Genomic DNA, 7,121 nt, shown 5'->3' with positions numbered 1-7,121 from the left:
GGGGTGGGTCTGGACATATCGACTTTCCGTCTGGGACCTCAACCTGTGTTTATTTAAATTTTTCTATCATTGGTACCAAAAACAGCAAAACTTGTTTCCTATGTTTAAGCGTATTTCAAGGAGCTTATTCGATACATTAGCAAACAGTTTATTCAAAACTTCATTAGCAAAACAATGAAGAGTTTATTCAATGTTCAAAGCAGGTTTGCAGTTTTTTCATTCTGTTCAATAAACTTGTACTAAAAACCATACAGTGATCAAATCAATTTTACATTTGTACATACATCATTCAACATGCGTAGTATACTGAAAAAACCAAACGTAACTTTTCTAGACACCAATAATACCAACAACAGTAGCAACAATGCACAAACAAACAATCCAAACAACACTATCAAAATCAGCTCCGACTCCTTGGCTGACCAGTTTTCCCAGTTTCAGACCCCAAATAGCCGGTTGAGAGGAGGGCAATACTCGTATCAACTTCAACAGCCTTCAGCTCTTCCGTATTTGCAACAGAGCCCTCCGAATTATGAGCAGAGTTTTGAGATTCAGCCGCCTGTTAGAAGTTTAGTGGATCAGAATTTTTCCAGTAATGCGACTTCATTGTCCAGGTAAGCGTTAAGATTGCATCTTTTGGGTCCTGTTTTCCTTTCAAATGTGGTTTCCAAACAACAACAAAATTATATAGCCTTTCAGATTATAACGTCGCAATCTAGGGAAAATGGAATTGAATTATAACCTTCAATGCATGAATGTTAAATGCCTGAATGTCAACATTCAATCTTGGTTAACGTTCAATGAATAAATGTTAACCAAGATTTTGATGTTGACCAACAACGTACAATGTTAAACCCAAGATTTTTCTGTAGTCATAAACTTTAATGTGAATTTTCGTAACTTTAACTGCAACTGAAAGCGAGTCGGAAAAACACTACAGGAAGGTGTCGATTTAAAATGGTTTTTAAATGGTCTTAAAGAGACTTGGAGATCATTGGACTCAACTCCTCAAAGAGCTCCTATGCTCCCATTCAAAAGCAATGCACCTATGCTCTGGTCTTCGTGGCTTGGGATTCGCTCCTGTAAAGGTCTGATGGCCAAATACCTAAGGCTCTGACCAAAGTGGAGGTGCACACCCGGGTCGAGTTTTTGTTAAAAAATAATGTAAGATTAGCGGTTAATAATGGTAAAAACAACTTTTTTCACTGCAAAACGCCCGCATCCTTTAGCGTTGAATGCGGTGAAAGCGGTGAATTTTTGTAAGATTTGCGGTTTTTAGCGGTGAAAATTTTTTTTTCACCGCATTCACCGGATTTCTTACAAAAAGGAAACTCCCGTACACGGGCTCGAACCTTTCATCTCCTGCATGCGTCAACATCACCTCCTGCAGGAAGATGTCAGGATAAAATACCCAACGATCCAAAATTCCCAAAAACATACCAAATGCTGTATCCAAAAATTTAAATTTGTCACGAAGGCTCTTCAGCATTGGGTAAATTGTCATGTAACCCAACGGGAAAACATATTTCAGAAGTTAGGTAGAAATTAACAGTTTTAAGTTGTGTTTTAGCGAGCACAAGGACCCTCTGGCTGAACCCCCACCAGTTAATCCATCGTTTCCTGGTGCCCCCACTATCCAGAACTCCTCCCTGGATGTCTCCTCTGCAATGCCAATATACAATGCCAAATGGAAGGACGGGCTCATTGATGCATACAAACAACAAATACAACAAGTAAAATTGATTACATAGCAGAGTAGATTTCTTAAACAGGAAAACAGGAAAATATGCAAGATTAGGCTGGTAAAAGGCGTTTTTTTTTTAAATTTCACATCAAGACCTTGATATTTGCGGGGTGAATTCAAAATGATACATGAGGAGAAAAGTCCTTCTGTTTAACCACTTGCACTTAGAGTTTGAGTTTGTCAGAAAACGTTTTCAGGGAAGGCAATGTTGACAAGATATCGGTACCTAATATATTTAATGATATTTATCCAACACTTTTTCGATGTTAATAGATCCGAAACCCTATTGTATTATACTTGTTGTATTAGCCGAGAGGTAAGACGCGTGATTGGCACGCCAATGATTGATAATGCGAACCTCTGCATCCGTAAGCTGTATGTGTGAGCATGAGCTCTCACTGAACCATAGCTTCAGGTTGACCATAGCCTGGCCAATCTAGCTACAATAGTGGTACCACCTTAAAGTTTCAGACGCTAAAAAATGACCCTAGTCACCAATAAAGAGCATTAAATATTAGAAAAATGAACACTCTGAGAATTCGGGAAATAATATATAAAAGAACAATTGAGAACAGGCTACTGTTAATGATCTGCACACTAAAAGCCTAAGGCTGCTCTGCTGCGATAACGCAGAAAGCAGATTATTATTATCATCATAACTACTACAGATACAGAGTCAGGCACTCACACACGTACACACACCCAGGTTTAGTCCTCGACTTATGAGAAAACAGTGCTTGAAACCAAAATGGGTATGAAAAGACTATGGTTTGACTATAATTGTCATTTTTAGTGCGACCCAATTGTCAACTATAACGCGACCCAGTTTTCCGCATCTGGACTTTACCTTGACCTAAAATTGTGCTCATGGGTTTTAGCTCGACAAATTGTCATGCTCAACTTTTACCGGGCTCAGATTAACCACACTGGACTCAAGCTCGACCAAAATGATCCGCTTGACTTTTGCTCGACTTAAAGTAGAGAATAAAAAAAAATGGGTCGAAATATGTTCAAACAATGAGTCAAGTAAAAACCTTTTCATGGGTCTGCATTTTTGCCACCAAAATTTTACTTGCAAACTCACTGCTCGCTATTGCTTGGAACGTAGTCAGTATGTACGCTTTTTCACTTAAAGCAAATTTTGAAGCACTTATTGATCAAAAACCTTCTTTTTTTTCAAACAACAGCAATTCAAATTTTCAGAAAAGAGAACAATCGAAAAACGTCACATTCTCATCGCGACTGACGGGAGGAAGATAATTACATTTAAGCTACCTTGATTCAATCTAGCAAGTAATATGCATTATTTTTCAGCTGCGATATTTGCTTTATTGTGGATGTTGACAAAATTCTTAAAAAATTGTCAGCTTTTCAACTGTTTTCAAACAGAACTGCTCTTGTTCAATGCTATTTAGTTTTGCACCGGCGCTGCTTCTGTTTTTCTAGAAGCAGAGAAAGTTCTTAAAATGATCGGTTGACACATGAAAAGGCCATTCTCGACCCAATAATAAACCTTGACGTGACATTTAATATGCTGTAACTTAACTCATGAAGAGACTTTTCTTTGACCTATGAAAAAGCCGTAATCGACCCAAAATGGCCCTGAAAATATTTTTAGTCAACCAATGAAAATAAGTTTTCTCGACTTTAACAGTGCTCGATTGTGTAATTTTGGTGAAAACTGACCCCACACATTTAGAACTTTTGAGTCTTTTCATAAGTTCAGGTCACAAACGCACGCATGCACGCACACTCATAAACACACACACATGTGCGCAAAAACAAACACACAAACGAACAAACACACTCACATACAAACACACACACACACTTACACACACACACTCTCTCTCTCACACACACACACACACGCACCGACGCACACACACACATATTTATATATATATATATATATATATATATATATATTTATAAATGGAAGGACGGACTGATTGATGCGTACAAACAACAAATACAACAAGTAAAATTGATTACATAGCAGAGTGGATTTCTTAAACAGGAAAATATGCAAGATTAGGCTGGTAAAAGGCGTTTTTTTTTTTTAAATTTAACATCAAGACCTTGATATTTGCGGGGTGAATTCAAAGTGATACATGAGGAGAAAAGTCCTTCTGTTTACCCACTTGCACTTAGAGTTTGAGTTTGTCAGAAAACGTTTTCAGGGAAGGCAATGTTGACAAGATATTGGTACCTAATATATTTAATGATATTTATCCAACACTTTTTCGATGTTAATAGATTCGAAACCATATTGTATTATACTTGTTGTGTTAGCTGAGCGGCAAAGCGCGTGATTGACACGCCAATCATTGATAATGCGAACCTCTGCATCCGTAAGCTGTCTGTGTGAGCATGGGCTCTCACTGAACCATAGCTTCAGGTTGACCATAGCCTGGCCAATCTAGCTACAATAGTGGTACCACCTTAAGGCTTCAGACGATAAAAAAATGAACCTAGTCACCAATAAAGAGCATCAATTATTAGAAAAAAGAACACTCTGAGAAGTGGGAAATAATATATAAAAGAACAATTGAGGACAGGCTACTGTTAATGATCTGCACACTAAAAGCCTAATGCTACTCTGCTGCGATAACGCAGAAATCAGATTATTATTATCATAACTACTACAAATACAGAGTCAGGCACTCACACACGTACACACATCCAGGTTTAGTACTCGACTTATGAGAAAACAGTGCTTGAAACCAAAATGGGTATGAAAAGACTATGGTTTGACTAGAATTGTCATTTTTAGTGCGACCCAATTGTCAACTATAACGCGACCCAGTTTTCCGCATCTGGACTTTACCTTGACCTAAAATTTTGCTCATGGGTTTTAGCTCGACAAATTGTCATGCTCAACTTTTACCGGGCTCAGATTAACCACACTGGACTCAAGCTCGACCAAAATGATCCGCTTGACTTTTGCTCAACTTAAAGTAGAGAATAAAAAAAAATGAGTCGAAATATGTTCAAACAATGAGTCAAGTAAAAACCTTTTCATGGGTCTGCATTTTTGCCACCAAAATTTTACTTGCAAACTCACTGCTCGCTATTGCTTGGAACGTAGTCAGTATGTACGCTTTTTTCACTTAAAGCAAATTTTGAAGCTCATTGATCAAAAACCTTCTTTGTTTTTTCAAACAACAGTAATTCAAATTTTCAGAAAAGAGAACAATCGAAAAACGTCACATTCTCATCGCGACTGACGGGAGGAAGATAATTACACTTAAGCTACCTTGATTCAATCTAGCAAGTAATATGCATTATTTTTCAGCTGCGATATTTGCTTTATTGTGGATGTTGACAAAATTCTTAAAAAATTGTCAGCTTTTCAACTGTTTTCAAACAGAACTGCTCTTGTTCAATGCTATTTAGTTTTGCACCGGCGCTGCTTCTGTTTTTCTAGAAGCAGAGAAAGTTCTTAAAATGATCGGTTGACACATGAAAAGGCCATTCTCGACCCAATAAAAACCTTGACGTGACATTTTAATATGCTGTAACTTAACTCATGAAGAGACTTTTCTTTGACCTATGAAAAGCCGTATCGACCTAAAATGGCCCTAAAAATATTTTTAGTCAACCAATGAAAATAACTTTTCTCGACTTGAACAGTGCTCGATTGTGTAATTTTGGTGAAAACTGACCCCACACATTTAGAACTTTTGAGTCTTTTCATAAGTTCAGGTCACAAACGCACGCATGCACGCACACTCATACACACACACACATGCGCGCAAACACACACACACACACGAACAAACACACTCACATACAAACACACACACACACACACACACACACACTTACACACACACACGCACTCTCTCTCTCACACACACACACGCACCGACGCACACACACACCACATATATATATATATATATATATATATATATATACATTTATATATATATTATAATTATTCACACACACACACACACACACACACAACACACACACACACACACACACACACACACACACACATATATATATATATATATATATATATATATATATATACATGCACACACACACCACAATGCTGCAGGAAAATCTTCTGCTCATATTTCGATATTTGATTTTTTTTTGTTTTTTGACAGTTAAGTAACGCGATGGTGCAGTTGCAACAGCAGAATGAGTTGCAGAGTGCGAAAGCAGCAGAATTATCATCTGAGAAGGGCAGTCTGGCTAACAACAGTGCTCTCACTGAGTTAATGGGAGGGCCAGAAGAGAATGTTCGACATGTATTGGGAACTGGCCAAGGTAATGTTGTCATTAGGTTGCAAACAGCAAATTAACACCCAGGTCGAGGCGTCCACCGTTAAAAATTAGTGAAAAGAGAGGAAAGAGTGGACAAATTAAGATTTTTCCACCATAACTTCACCGATTTTTAACATTGGAAACAGTGGATTAACGGTGGAAAATCGAAAACCACGATAGAATCGGGAAAAATCCTCGACCCGGTCATTTCAAAACAACTTGACAAAACCCAAAATTTAAAGCTTGAAATGAGAAACGTGTGTGTATGAATACAGATAAAGTGAATCATAGAATTCAAATCTAACCCCCAAATCACCCGCACCCCCCGGGTTTAGGTCTCCAAGTTTTAGGTCACCCAACAACACGAACTCTGGACAGACTTTGACCGACTAAAAAATACCCCTGATTGAACATTGGTGGGTTTGAAATTTTGCTCTTTCTGACCAGACCATTCCTGTCAAAATAGAGCTCAGATCAGACTCAACCCAGACCATTTTCCATACCTTTTTGAGCCAGCAGTGTAGATTCAACGTTTGTACTACTTTCAAGATTTTTTTGTGCTCCAAACAATTTCTGATCACAATTTCGAGCATTTCAAACCGCGTCTGGCCTCGGATATCAGTCGCTAAAAACTTGTGCGTTCGTCATGAGATCCAGACTTTGTGATTTCGAGCGAAATCCCACAACCGTCTGTGCACTCGAAGATCACAGGTTGCTCTGGTCTGGGACCTCATATCGGGCAGTGATGGTTTATATAGTTGCATATTAATAATAATAGTAGGATCTCGTGATTACAAGATTGCAATAGATAATTGTATCATTGATAGAATATACTCATAGGTAATTATATCCCACATGGTCGGGGGGGGGGGGGGGTTGAGGGTTGGACGAGACAGTTCTCGTGAGCTAGTAAACATGTAGGTGAGAATAACTATTGATTTTCCGTTGATTGTAGTTGTTATCAGCGCTGGGACTGTTTTCGTTTTGTTTTGTGAAGAGAGGGGCGGGGGAGGTTAACGCTGATGGAATTTGTGTGTTGTGTATATTTAGAGGTGTAAACACGTGGAAGAGGTGAGCAAGAAGCAGGCAG

At 38.4% G+C, this 7,121-nt stretch overlaps 1 pseudogene; it reads left to right on the top strand.

Annotated features, from left to right (window-relative positions):
- Positions 1-261: 261 nt before the first annotated feature.
- The window catches only part of LOC142340498 (uncharacterized), a 9,532-nt pseudogene continuing 2,672 nt past the window's right edge, over positions 262-7,121 (top strand).

The sequence above is a fragment of the Convolutriloba macropyga genome, chromosome 5, assembly GCF_964194025.1.
Source record: "Convolutriloba macropyga chromosome 5, txConMacr16.3, whole genome shotgun sequence".
Taxonomy (NCBI): Eukaryota; Metazoa; Xenacoelomorpha; order Acoela; family Convolutidae; genus Convolutriloba; species Convolutriloba macropyga.
Note: the sequence above shows the minus strand (reverse complement) of the source record. Positions and strands in the feature narration are given on the sequence as shown.